The 15,448-nt window shown below is 39.2% G+C and overlaps 1 protein-coding gene and 1 long non-coding RNA gene across 9 annotated transcripts in view; one reads left to right on the top strand and one right to left on the bottom strand.

Moving 5' to 3' along the window:
* Positions 1-15,448, bottom strand: part of rab3gap1 (RAB3 GTPase activating protein subunit 1) — a 506,336-nt gene that overhangs the window by 401,221 nt on the left and 89,667 nt on the right. The window lies entirely within an intron of this gene.
* LOC144030213 (uncharacterized) lies at positions 8,700-9,921 on the top strand. The gene is made up of 3 exons (XR_013287217.1): positions 8,700-8,848; positions 8,997-9,080; positions 9,813-9,921. It is a non-coding gene; the product is annotated as an uncharacterized LOC144030213 (long non-coding RNA).

Raw genomic sequence — 15,448 nt, 5'->3', positions numbered from 1 at the left:
TTAACGAACTCCTCCTACAGTGTTTATCCGATCATCTTCAAACTTGGTGTGATTCATCTTAAGATGTTGAAGATGAAAAGTTATTGAAAGCTTTGTATTTCGTCGCACGCTGTTGTCATGGCATGCACTGTTTGCAAAGGAAAAAAAATATCCTTAAAGAAGCATTGCCAGTTGTACGAAGCAGCTAGAGCTACGAAAATTTGTAGACATATGTAACAGCCCAAGATGTACAAAAAAGTCTCCTGGTGCCCTGTGCTAAACCCAACAGGAAGTCCCCCAGGGGCCGGGCATCACATTTTGAGCTAAAAAACTCCTCTTTAACAAAGCATACCCGGCTGTACGTTTCACCTAGAGTTACCAAAATTTGTAGAGGTATATAACAGCCCTCGAGGTACAAAAAACTCTTTTTGAACCATATGCTAAACCTAACAGGACGTCCGCCATTTTGATTTACTTTGGAATGTGTTGCCATTTTTTGGGCCATTTCGTAGGGGTCTTATTTTAACGAACTCCTCCTACAGAGTTTATCCGATCATCTTCAAACTTGGTGTGACTCATCTTAAGATGTTGAGGATGAAAAGTTATTGAAAGCTCTTTATTTCGTCGCACGCTGTTGTCGTGGCATGCACTTTTTGCAAAGGAAAAAAATCCTTCTTAATGAAGCATTCCCAGTTGTACGAAGTAGCTAGAGCTACAAAAATTTGTAGACATATGTAACAGCCCACAATGTACAAAAAAGTCTCTTGGTGCCATGTGCTAAACCCAACAGGAAGTCCCCCAGGGGCCGGGCATCACATTTTGAGCTAGAAAACTCCTCTTTAACGAAGCATTCCCGGTTGTACGTTTCACCTAGCGCGATGATAATTTGCAGGCATACATAAGAGCCCACGATGTACAAAAAAGTCTCTTGGAACCATGTGCTAAACCAAACAGGAAGTCCGCCATTTTGATTTCCGATGGGATTTGTTGCCATTTTTTGTGGCCTTTTTCAGGGGTCATATTTTAACGAACTCCTCGTACAAAGTTCATCCGACCGTCTTCAAACTTGGTGTGTTTCATCTTAAGATGTTTAAGATGCAAAGTTATCGAAAGTTTTTTATTTTGTCGCACGCTGCTGCTATAGCGATGCATTGTTTGCCAAGTAAAGTGCTGCTTTGTTTTTTTATCTATACATGTGTGAAAACTCATGAAACTTTGCAAACACATCAGACTTGTCATGAACATGAATTTTTAGAGATTTATTGTGCAATTTGCAATAAATAGCGCCCTCTAGACATTTTTATGAAGCATTTCCGATTGTATGATTATGCTAGATTTGTGAAAATTAGGACAGACCCCTATCAGCCTAATACCTACAAAAAAGTATTATGTAGCCATTTGCCAAACCAAAGAGGAAGTCCGCTATTTTGATTTTATTTTGGGAATTATACATAATTTTTGGCCTCTTTCATTAAACTTTGCACAAACAAGGCATGGAAAAAACTAACATTTTAAATGGTCCTTGTTCCATGTAACAGTACCCCAACGTGCCAGTACCCTGACGTGCAAGTAACCCAACGTTGTGCTCAATAGCGCCCTCTATGCATTTTTATGGAGCATTTCCAATTGTATGATTCAAGCGATACACAACTAAAGATGACTTGACCTAGATTTGTGAAAACTGGGAGGCATACCTATTAGCTTAAGACCTACAAAAAGTATTCTGTAGCCGTATGCTAAACCTAAAAGGAAGTCCGCCATTTTGAATTTATTTTGGGAATTGCACACCATCTTTGGCCTTTTGCACTCACAAAGCTTGTCAAAAACATTTTAGATGGTCCTTGTCCGATTTGACAGTACCCCAACGTGCCAGTACCCCGACGTGCAAGTACCCCAACGTGACCCAGGTTGCGAGGGCCCTTTATAGCTGCTCGCAGCTCTAGTTCTTCTTCTTTTTCTTTGTTATTATTCTTTTCCGCAAACAACCACATTTTTGAGGCACTAAACATGAACGAAAACTCACCAAACTTTACACGCAGATCGGGCCTGGCGAAAAATTTGATATTTTAAAGTCGCCATACATGATAACAGAAAAATGGCTCTGTAGCGCCACCTACATAGGTTTAACGGATCCCTGTCCCGCTACGATTGTCCTATGGCTACGAAAATTGTGTGGCACCTGTAGCACATCCAGATGAACAAAAACCTCTTTGATATGTGTACCCTAAAATAGACAGGAAGTGAGGTATGAGTATTTGAATGTCCAATTTTGGCCCATTTTTGCACATTTACAGGGGTCATACTTTTGCCCGCTTCTCCTACACGGTTAACCCGATTGACTTCAAACTTGGGATGTACCATCTCAAGACCTCGGACAACACCATGGTAAAAAATCTAAAGTTTTTGACATACTATATGACGGTGGCGGGGCATCAAATTTACAGTTTCAAAATTCTTACTTAACGAAGCATTGCCGGTGGTACGTTTAACCTAGAGCTATGAAAATTGGTACACATATGTAACAGACTATAATCTACAAAAAAGCCTGTTGGTGCCATATGCTAAACCTAACAGGAAGTCCGCCAGAGGCGAGGCATCAAATTTTGTGTTTCAAAATTCTTATTTAATTAAGCATTCCCGGCTGTACATTTCACCTAGAGTTACCAACATTTGAAGACATATGTAACAGCCCTCAAGGTACAAAAAACTCTTTTTGAACCATATGCTAAACCTAACAGGGCGTCCGCCATTTTGATTTACTTTGGAATGTGTTGCCATTTTTTGGGCCATTTCATAGGGGTCTTATTTTAACGAACTCCTCCTACAGAGTTTATCCGATCATCTTCAAACTTGGTGTGACTCATCTTAAGATGTTGAGGATGAAAAGTTATTGAAAGCTCTTTATTTCGTCGCACGCTGTTGTCGTGGCATGCACTTTTTGCAAAGGAAAAAAATCCTTCTTAATGAAGCATTCCCAGTTGTACGAAGCAGCTAGAGCTACAAAAATTTGTAGACATATGTAACAGCCCACAATGTACAAAAAAGTCTCTTGGTGCCATGTGCTAAACCCAACAGGAAGTCCCCCAGGGGCCGGCATCACATTTTGAGCTAGAAAACTCCTCTTTAACGAAGCATTCCCGGTTGTACGTTTCACCTAGCGCTATGATAATTTGCAGGCATACATAAGAGCCCACGATGTACAAAAAAGTCTCTTGGAACCATGTGCTAAACCAAACAGGAAGTCCGCCATTTTGATTTCCGATGGGATTTGTTGCCATTTTTTGTGGCCTTTTTCAGGGGTCATATTTTAACGAACTCCTCGTACAAAGTTCATCCGACCGTCTTCAAACTTGGTGTGTTTCATCTTAAGATGTTTAAGATGCAAAGTTATCGAAAGTTTTTTATTTTGTCGCACGCTGCTGCTATAGCGATGCATTGTTTGCCAAGTAAAGTGCTGCTTTGTTTTTTTATCTATACATGTGTGAAAACTCATGAAACTTTGCAAACACATCAGACTTGTCATGAACATGAATTTTTAGAGATTTATTGTGCAATTTGCAATAAATAGCGCCCTCTAGACATTTTTATGAAGCATTTCCGATTGTATGATTATGCTAGATTTGTGAAAATTAGGACAGACCCCTATCAGCCTAATACCTACAAAAAAGTATTATCTAGCCATTTGCCAAACCAAAGAGGAAGTCCGCTATTTTGATTTTATTTTGGGAATTATACATAATTTTTGGCCTCTTTCATTAAACTTTGCACAAACAAGGCATGGAAAAAACTAACATTTTAAATGGTCCTTGTTCCATGTAACAGTACCCCAACGTGCCAGTACCCTGACGTGCAAGTAACCCAACGTTGTGCTCAATAGCGCCCTCTATGCATTTTTATGGAGCATTTCCAATTGTATGATTCAAGCGATACACAACTAAAGATGACTTGACCTAGATTTGTGAAAACTGGGAGGCATACCTATTAGCTTAAGACCTACAAAAAGTATTCTGTAGCCGTATGCTAAACCTAAAAGGAAGTCCGCCATTTTGAATTTATTTTGGGAATTGCACACCATCTTTGGCCTTTTGCACTCACAAAGCTTGTCAAAAACATTTTAGATGGTCCTTGTCCGATTTGACAGTACCCCAACGTGCCAGTACCCCGACGTGCAAGTACCCCAACGTGACCCAGGTTGCGAGGGCCCTTTATAGCTGCTCGCAGCTCTAGTTCTTCTTCTTTTTCTTTGTTATTATTCTTTTCCGCAAACAACCACATTTTTGAGGCACTAAACATGAACGAAAACTCACCAAACTTTACACGCAGATCGGGCCTGGCGAAAAATTTGATATTTTAAAGTCGCCATACATGATAACAGAAAAATGGCTCTGTAGCGCCACCTACATAGGTTTAACGGATCCCTGTCCCGCTACGATTGTCCTATGGCTACGAAAATTGTGTGGCACCTGTAGCACATCCAGATGAACAAAAACCTCTTTGATATGTGTACCCTAAAATAGACAGGAAGTGAGGTATGAGTATTTGAATGTCCAATTTTGGCCCATTTTTGCACATTTACAGGGGTCATACTTTTGCCCGCTTCTCCTACACGGTTAACCCGATTGACTTCAAACTTGGGATGTACCATCTCAAGACCTCGGACAACACCATGGTAAAAAATCTAAAGTTTTTGACATACTATATGACGGTGGCGGGGCATCAAATTTACAGTTTCAAAATTCTTACTTAACGAAGCATTGCCGGTGGTACGTTTAACCTAGAGCTATGAAAATTGGTACACATATGTAACAGACTATAATCTACAAAAAAGCCTGTTGGTGCCATATGCTAAACCTAACAGGAAGTCCGCCAGAGGCGAGGCATCAAATTTTGTGTTTCAAAATTCTTATTTAATTAAGCATTCCCGGCTGTACATTTCACCTAGAGTTACCAACATTTGAAGACATATGTAACAGCCCTCAAGGTACAAAAAACTCTTTTTGAACCATATGCTAAACCTAACAGGGCGTCCGCCATTTTGATTTACTTTGGAATGTGTTGCCATTTTTTGGGCCATTTCATAGGGGTCTTATTTTAACGAACTCCTCCTACAGAGTTTATCCGATCATCTTCAAACTTGGTGTGACTCATCTTAAGATGTTGAGGATGAAAAGTTATTGAAAGCTCTTTATTTCGTCGCACGCTGTTGTCGTGGCATGCACTTTTTGCAAAGGAAAAAAATCCTTCTTAATGAAGCATTCCCAGTTGTACGAAGCAGCTAGAGCTACAAAAATTTGTAGACATATGTAACAGCCCACAATGTACAAAAAAGTCTCTTGGTGCCATGTGCTAAACCCAACAGGAAGTCCCCCAGGGGCCGGCATCACATTTTGAGCTAGAAAACTCCTCTTTAACGAAGCATTCCCGGTTGTACGTTTCACCTAGCGCTATGATAATTTGCAGGCATACATAAGAGCCCACGATGTACAAAAAAGTCTCTTGGAACCATGTGCTAAACCAAACAGGAAGTCCGCCATTTTGATTTACGATGGGATTTGTTGCCATTTTTTGTGGCCTTTTTCAGGGGTCATATTTTAACGAACTCCTCGTACAAAGTTCATCCGACCGTCTTCAAACTTGGTGTGTTTCATCTTAAGATGTTTAAGATGCAAAGTTATCGAAAGTTTTTTATTTTGTCGCACGCTGCTGCTATAGCGATGCATTGTTTGCCAAGTAAAGTGCTGCTTTGTTTTTTTATCTATACATGTGTGAAAACTCATGAAACTTTGCAAACACATCAGACTTGTCATGAACATGAATTTTTAGAGATTTATTGTGCAATTTGCAATAAATAGCGCCCTCTAGACATTTGGGAATTATACATAATTTTTGGCCTTCTTCATTAAACTTTGCACAGACAAGGCATGGAAAAAACTAACATTTTAAATGGTCCTTGTTCCATGTAACAGTACCCCAACGTGCCAGTACCCTGACGTGCAAGTAACCCAACGTTGTGCTCAATAGCGCCCTCTATGCATTTTTATGGAGCATTTCCAATTGTATGATTCAAGCGATACACAACTAAAGATGACTTGACCTAGATTTGTGAAAACTGGGAGGCATACCTATTAGTGCCAAATGATTGGGACTAGCCACAATTTACACACGGACATTCAAGATGAACTGAGCGAGCAGTGTCTGGGATAGTATGGGATGGATAACGATAAAAATTAATGACTATTGTAAATAATGTATATGATTGATGCGTTATAGTAATGGGTCGATGGGGACGGGTCTCGAATAAGCTTCGGCTTCTACCCGTCAGCCCTTCTTTCGGGTGTCAATGTTGCAAATGATGTGATGTGATTGATGTAAACTGTAATGTGTCCGAAAGGAAAAAATGAATAAACTAAAACTAAATTAGCTTAAGACCTACAAAAAGTATTCTGTAGCCGTATGCTAAACCTAAAAGGAAGTCCGCCATTTTGAATTTATTTTGGGAATTGCGCACCATATTTTGCGTTTTGATTAAACTTTGCACACACAAGGCTTGTCAAAAACATTTTAGATGGTCCTTGTCCTATTTGACAGTACCCCAACGTGCCAGTACCCCGACGTGCAAGTACCCCAACGTGGCACGCCTTTGCTGTAGCGATGCATTGTTTGCAAAGAATTTTTTTTTTATATGATTCAGCTAGATGTGTGAATATTGGGAGGCATACCTATCAGCCGAATACCTCGACAAAGCATTCCATAGCAATGTGAACAAACACAAAAAGCATGGCAAAACATTTACAATTTAGACGGTTTCTTATGAAACAGTACCCTAACGTGCCAGTACCCCGACGTGCAAATACCCCAACGTGGCACGCGTTGCGAGGGCCCTTTATAGCTGCTCGCAGCTCTAGTTATTATTCTTCTTCTTCTTCTTTGTTATTATTCTTTTCCGCAAACAACCACATTTTTGAGGCACTAAACATGAACGAAAACTCACCAAACTTTACACGCAGATCGGGTCTGGCGAAAAATTTGATATTTTAAAGTCGCCATACATGATAACAGAAAAATGGCTCTGTAGCGCCACCTACATAGGTTTAACGGATCCCTGTCCCGCTACGATTGTCCTATGGCTACGAAAATTGTGTGGCACCTGTAGCACATCCAGATGAACAAAAACCTCTTTGATATGTGTACCCTAAAATAGACAGGAAGTGAGGTATGAGTATTTGAATGTCCAATTTTGGCCCATTTTTGCACATTTACAGGGGTCATACTTTTGCCCGCTTCTCCTACACGGTTAACCCGATTGACTTCAAACTTGGGCTGTACCATCTCAACACCTGGGACAACATCATGGTAAAAAATCTAAAATTTTTGACATACTATATGACGGTGGCGGGGCATCAAATTTACAGTTTCAAAATTCTTACTTAACGAAGCATTGCCGGTGGTACGTTTAATCTAGAGCTACGAAAATTGGTACACATATGTAACAGACTATGATCTACAAAAAAGCCTGTTGGTGCCATATGCTAAACCTAACAGGAAGTCCGCCAGAGGCGAGGCATCAAATTTTGTGTTTCAAAATTCTTATTTAATGAAGCATTCCCGGCTGTACATTTCACCTAGAGTTACCAATATTTGAAGACATATGTAACAGCCCTCAAGGTACAAAAAACTCTTTTTGAACCATATGCTAAACCGAACAGGAAGTCCGCCATTTTGATTTACTTTGGAACGTGTTGCCATTTTTTGGGCCATTTCATAGGGGTCTTATTTTAACGAACTCCTCCTACAGAGTTTATCCGATCATCTCCAAACTTGGTGTGATTCATCTTAAGATGTTGAAGATGAAAAGTTATTGAAAGCTTTTTATTTTGTCGCACGCTGTTGCCGTGGCATGCACAGTTTGCAAAGGAAAAAATTACTTCTTAATGAAGCATTCCCAGTTGTACGAAGCAGCTAGAGCTACGAAAATTTGGAGACAAATGTAACAGCCCACGATGTACAAAAAAGTCTCTTGGTGCCATGTGCTAAACCCAACAGGAAGTCCCGTAGGGGCCGGGCATCACATTTTGAGCTAAAAAACTCCTCTTTAACGAAGCATTCCCGGTTGTACGTTTCACCTAGCGCTATGATAATTTAGAGGCATACATAAGAGCCCACGATGTACAAAAAAGTCTCTTGGAACCATGTGCTAAACCAAACAGGAAGTCCGCCATTTTGATTTATGATGGGATTTGTAGACTTTTTTTGTGGCCTTTTTTAGGGGTCATATTTTAACTCCTCCTACAAAATTCATCCGACCGTGTTCAAACTTGGTGTGTTTCATCTTAAGATGTTTAAGATGCAAATTTATCGAAAGTTTTTTATTTTGTCGCACGCTGCTGCTATAGCGATGCATTGGTTGCCAAGTAAAGTGCTGCTTTGTTTTTTTTTATCTATACATGTGTGAAAACTCGTGAAACTTTGCACACACATCAGACTTGTCATTAACATGAATTTTTAGAGATTTCTTGTGCAATTTGCAATAAATCGCACCCTCTATACATTTTTTATGGAGCATTTCCGATTGGATGATTCAAGCGCAAAATAACTAAAGATGACTTGACTTGACCTAGATTTGTGAAAACTCAGAGGCATACCTATTATATTATTATTATTTTTTGTACCTTACAAGATTATCTCTTGTGCCACATTAAACCCCTTTGCAGGCCTGAGCCAAACCACGGTCCATACATTTGATACCACTGCTTTATTTCAATGGTCAAGTACTTCATAACCACACCTACTTATGCTTGTCCTTGCATATATAGTAGACAACAAAGAGCTCTTTCAACAAAAGACATTTCCATCTACAAAGTCATACAAGGTAAGCACTCTATAAATTCTGCAATCACTACACTTCTATTCCTAAATTATCACTTCAAATACCAACAATGGTTAATACAGCTACAAATTTCTTGTATGTTTATGAAGTATGATACTGTATTTATTTCTACTCCTTTGCTTTTCTACAGAACATGAACAAATCAACAAGCAAATTCTCTTTTGATAAAGACCCTCTAATCATCTCCATACGCAAAGATTGCCAACTTTTTTCCGTAAGTATACAATACATAAACTAAACAGGACAACTTTCTCAATCATATACAGTATGCCATACATATATGTATTAAGTTCTCATTTATTAACAGGTTTGTTAAAGGCACCTTTAGTGTGTTTTTCTGTTTGTAATGTTTCTCCACGAGCACGTCTAGCCATTGATATCATGTAGAACACATATGCTAACCTTTTAGAGACAATTGAAGCTTACTTGCACAGTAGCCACTATCTTAACCACTTAATTCACATGTCTACTTGACAACTTATTACATGTAGTGAAATGGTACTTTGTGCGTCTTATGCTTTTTTCTGAACACTGCTTTTCAACTCTTTCCTTAAAACCAATACATGCGGCACTGTTATACTGTATAAATATATATGTCCGTGTGTATATATAACCATTTATGTACCTGTCGTATCCTTACTTTTATTCATCATTTCATCACACAATCCTAAAACATTGCTTTTTGACCCAGAGGATTCAACTATACCATTTTTGCGTGTCTTATTACTTACTAGCTATATTATTTATTAACGGGCAAAAACTATGAATATAAGATCACCGTCAAATATTACGTCTGTAATATCCATATACAGTGCATTACATAATATGCATTTGTATTAAGACACTACCATGCTAAAAATATGCACACGACTGTTCTGTAAACTACACCTAAGACAACCAAACTTCACAGATCTAACATGATTCTTCATTCTTTTTTGTTCTACAGATGTATCAAATGCTGCCACACAGACAGAAGAAGCCACTGAGGACATGCACGAAGACGATGATCACAATATAACAGGACAGGTTAACCCCCCTGAAGTTTTAGCCCGCAGATCAAAGCGTCCTAGGACTAATTCATCCATGGAGGTTACATTATCCTAAGACAGACTACGTGCTAACCCAAACTCTTTGACCCCAAGGGATTCATCTGTCCCAGAAAACTTTTACACTAAAGAGTTTATCTGTCCTAGGGCGCTGTTAACCCCAGGTTAAAGTGTTATTTAATCTGTCCTGTTACAACAGCTATACATAAACAGCTGCATTCCTCTCCTGTTCCATCTCTCGCACTTCTTTCATCTCTTTTTCTCCTCTACTTATACCTATGCTTGCTCATGTGCTTTTTTCCCCTTTAGATGATGTCATTGGTTAGCCTGCTTCAAAGCTACATTTTTTCTTGAATAACTGTCACACATTTACTGTTTGCTGGACCCTACAAAACTGTCACAATACTTCACTATGTCATGAATACGTATGTGTTGCACAGCGACACCACATTAAGAGTCATCAAAAAGCTTTTTATTTGATCACACACCATCTCTGTGCCATGCAATGTTTTCAAATAAACAGATGCTGGTTTTGAATATCAAACGAGCGACTTTTCATGAAACTTTGCACACACATCAGAAAGTCCACACTTTTGAATTTATTTTGGGAATTGTGCATCATTTTTGGCCTTTTACTGCACCTTTTTACACACAAGGCACGGCAAATGCATTTCTATTTTCCATGGTCCTTGTCTATTTAACAGTACCCCAACGTGCAAGTCCCCCGACTTGCATATACCCCAACGTGGCCCGGGTTGCGAGGGCCCTTTATAGCTGCTCGCAGCTCTAGTTATTATTATTCTTTATTCTCCGCAAACGATCGCGATTTTGGGTACCTAAACATTCACGAAAACTCACCGAACTTTGCACACTCCTCAGGCCCGGCGAAAAATTTGATATTATTAAGGCGTCATAACAATGCGACTCGATAGCGCCCCCTAGCGTAGAAAAATAAAAACCAAGCCCGGCACGTTTGAGCTAGAGCAACAAAAATTGGCAGGCACGTGTAGCACCCCGAGACGCACAAAAAAGTCTATTGGGACCATGTAGCTAAAATGTACAGGAAGTGAGCTATGAATTTTTTAATGTCCAATTTTGGCCTATTTTGGCACATTCACTGTGGTCATGCTTTTTCCCCCTTTGCAAACATTTTTCATCCAATTGACTTCAAACTTGGCATTTATCATCTCAAGACCTGAGAGAACAACTGGGCAAAACATCTTGCCTTTTTGAAATACTATATGACGGGGGCGGGGCATCAAATATTGCCTTTAAAATTTCATTTGTCCAGAAAGAGCAAATGCTTAATAACTCCCATGTTCAAGCTCCAAAAAATCTCAAACTTCTCAGGCAACGTAATAGTCACGGCCTGAAAACATCTATATGATAAAATTCAGTTATACATATAGCGCCACCTAGTGGTTACAATAAATGTCATACTTTACGTTTTTAGCTACTGTGCTGAGCTTGTTGAAGGGATCCATTTGAAAATTGGTCAGAAAAGGCTTAAGATGTTGATCATGCCCCACACCGAATATTGTAACTTTTCGCCAAAGGGCGTGGCCGCTACGGTGACGCAAAGTCTGAAGATTTTTCGTGAAAATAAAAGCTGCATTAACTTGACCGAGATGATCCTATCTTCTCAAAATTTCACACATTTGATGAGAGTCCAGCCCTAAAGACATCTACTGACTTATATTTCATCTAACTGATAGCGCCACCTAGTGGCAATTTTTTTTCTTACGAATTTTCTTGTAAATTTTTTCTCCAAACACGTTAACTGGACCAACCTCATATTTGCTCAGATGAGGGTTTCGGCCTTCATGATGTCACAACACGAAGTTTGTGAGTTTTCGCGAATCGCTGTGGGCGTGGCTAAGCACTGTTCGCCAAGAAAACAACGCCAGTTTTGAGGGTCTAAACATGCGCAGAAACTCATGAAACTTGGCACACACATCTGGCCTGGTAAAATGAACAATATTTTATTGTTGATTGTGCTATTTTTACAAAAATGACTCAATAGCGCCCCCTAGAATTTTTTAACGAAGCAGCCCCGATTGTACGTTTAAGCAAGATCTACGAAAATTTTTACGTGTATGAGGGAGCCAAAGACCTACAAAAAAGTCTCTTGGACCCATATGCTAAAATGAACAGGAAGTGAGCTACGAATTTTTGAATGTCCCATTTTTTACGATTTTTGCACATTTTCAGAGGGCATACTTTTGCCCACTTCTCCTACACGTTTTATCCGACTGACTTATGACTTGACCTGGACGATGCCAAGACCTGAGCCAACAACAGACGGAAAAATCTTTACTTTTGGAAATACTATATGATGAGGGCGGGGCATCAAAATTTGTGTTTCGCACTGAAAAAGGATATGCTTAATAACTCCCCGATACATGCTCCAAAAAATCCCAAACTTGACATGTATGTTTATCGTCAAGGCCTGAAGGTATCTCTATGACAACATGCAGTTATATATGCAGCGCCACCTAGCCCTTGAGGCATGAAAAAAAAATACCCCACTTACGGTATTTTGTACAAAAAATGTAAACTCATTCTAAGTGTGATAACTAAGTCATTTAGGAATATTCTTTTACCTTCCACCACTCAAAATATTCACTGGCATCAGACCTAACCAAACATACATATTTTTGTTATTTAGTTTTATGTATTTTTGATAGCCTCTATGGACATTAAAAGCAATATCGTGAATGAAGGCTATGCTTAATAACTCCCAGGTACATGCTCCAAAAAATCCCATATTTGAAATGTATATTTAGAGTCAAGGCCTGAAGGTATCTCTATGACAAAATTCAGTTATAAATACAGCGCCACCTAGTCCTTGAGGCATAAAAAAAATGCCTCACTTACGGTATTTTTGCAAAAATTGTAAACTCATTGTAAGTGTGATAACTAAGTCATTTATGAATATTCTTTTACTTTCCACCACTCAATATGTTCACTGGTATCAGACCGATCCAAACATACGTATTTTTTATTTAGTTTTATTTATTTTTTTTATCGCCTCTATGGACAATAAAAGCAACATTGTGCAATGAGTACGAGCGATGATGTGTGTATATATACTTTTACGAAAAATACCAATCAGAGCAACTCATTGCCTAAAAATAAAAAAAAGACGCTGATTTTTGCAGATCTTAACAATCACCAAAACCCATTGAGCTTGACACACTCATCACACCTGGCAAAAAAAAAAAAAAAGTGCTGAGCTCGTTGAAGGGATCCATTTGAAAATTGGTCAGAAAAGCCTTAAGATGTTGATCATGCCCCACACCGAATATTGTAACTTTTCGCCAAAGGGCGTTGCCGCTACGGTGACGCTAAGTCTGAAGATTTTTCGTGAAAATAAAAGCTGCATTAACTTGACCGAGATGATCCTATTTTCTCAAAATTTCACACATTTGATGAGAGTCCAGCCCTAAAGACATCTACTGACTTATATTTCATCTAACTGATAGCGCCACCTAGTGGCAATTTTTTTTCTTACGAATTTTCTTCTACGTTTTTCTCCAAACACAACTGGACCTACCTCATATTTGCTCAGATGAGGGTTTCGGCCTTCATGATGTCACAACACGAAGTTTGTGAGTTTTCGCGAATTGCTGTGGGCGTGGCTAAGCGCTGTTCGCCAAGAAAACAACGCCAGTTTTGAGGGTCTAAACATGCACAGAAACTCATGAAACTTGGCACACACATCTGGCCTGGTAAAATGAGCAATATTTTATTGTTGATTGTGCTATTTTTACAAAAATTACTCAATAGCGCCCTCTAGAAGTTTTTAACGAAGCAGCCCCGGTTGTACGTTTAAGCAAGAACGACGAATATTTTTAGGTGTATGAGGGAGCCCAAGACCTACAAAAAAGTCTCTTGGACCCATATGCTAAAATGAACAGGAAGTGAGCTACGAATTTTTGAATGTCCCATTTTTGACGATTTTTGCACATTCACAGGGGGCAGACTTTTGCCCACTTCTCCTACACGTTTCATCCGACTGAGTTAAGACTTGGCCTGGACCATGTCAAGACCTGAGCCAACGACAGGGGGAAAAATTTTGTCTTTTCGAAATACTATATGATGAGGGCGGGGCATCAAATTTTGTGTTTCGCAATGAAAAAGGATATGCTTGATAACTCCCCGGTACATGCTCCAAAAAATTCCAAACTTGACATGTATGTTTATCGTCAAGGCCTGAAGTTATCTCTGTGACAACATTCAGTTATATATGCAGCGCCACCTAGCCCTTGAGGAATAAAAAAAAAATACCCCACATACGGTATTTTGTACAAAAAATGTACACTCATTCTAAGTGTGATAACTCAGTCATTTATGAATATTCTTTTAGTTTCCACCACTCAAATTGTTCACTGGCTTCACACCGATCCAAACGTATGTACATTTCCATTTTGTTTTATTCATTTTTGATTGCCCCTTTGGACAATAAAAGTAACATTGTGCAATGAGTACAACGAGCGATGATGTGTATATACACTTTTACAAAAAATACCAATCAGGGCAACTCATTGCCTAAAAATAAAAAATAAGACGCTGATTTTTGCAGATCTTAACAATCACCAAAACCCATTGAGCTTGACACACTCATCACACCTGGCAAAAAAATAAATAAAAAAATCCACGTTTATCATGCCATTTTCAAAGAAATTCTGCTTCCAATGTGCCAGTACCCCAATGTGCAAGTTCCCCAACGTGCAAGTACCCCAACGGGGCCCGGGCTGCGAGGGCCCTTTATAGCTGCTCGCAGCTCTAGTTATTAGGGCCCGAGCAGCGACCGCTGCGAGGTCCCTATTGTTTTTGTAAAAATTATTATTATTATTATTATTATTATTATTATTATTATTATTATTATTATTATTATTATTATTATTATTCTTTATTCTCCGCAAACGATCGCGATTTTGGGTACCTAAACATTCACGAAAACTCACCGAACTTTGCACACTCCTCAGGCCCGGCGAAAAATTTGATATTATTAAGGCGTCATAACAATGCGACTCGATAGCGCCCCCTAGCGTAGAAAAATAAAAACCAAGCCCGGCACGTTTGAGCTAGAGCAACAAAAATTGGCAGGCACGTGTAGCACCCCGAGACGCACAAAAAAGTCTATTGGGACCATGTAGCTAAAATGTACAGGAAGTGAGCTATGAATTTTTTAATGTCCAATTTTGGCCTATTTTGGCACATTCACTGTGGTCATGCTTTTTCCCCCTTTGCAAACATTTTTCATCCAATTGACTTCAAACTTGGCATTTATCATCTCAAGACCTGAGAGAACAACTGGGCAAAACATCTTGCCTTTTTGAAATACTATATGACGGGGGCGGGGCATCAAATATTGCCTTTAAAATTTCATTTGTCCAGAAAGAGCAAATGCTTAATAACTCCCATGTTCAAGCTCCAAAAAATCTCAAACTTCTCAGGCAACGTAATAGTCACGGCCTGAAAACATCTATATGATAAAATTCAGTTATACATATAGCGCCACCTAGTGGTT

Source organism: Festucalex cinctus, chromosome 11 (genome assembly GCF_051991245.1).
Source record: "Festucalex cinctus isolate MCC-2025b chromosome 11, RoL_Fcin_1.0, whole genome shotgun sequence".
Classification (NCBI taxonomy): Eukaryota; Metazoa; Chordata; class Actinopteri; order Syngnathiformes; family Syngnathidae; genus Festucalex; species Festucalex cinctus.
The sequence above is the reverse complement of the archived record's forward strand: the minus strand, read 5'-3'. Positions and strand labels throughout refer to the sequence as shown.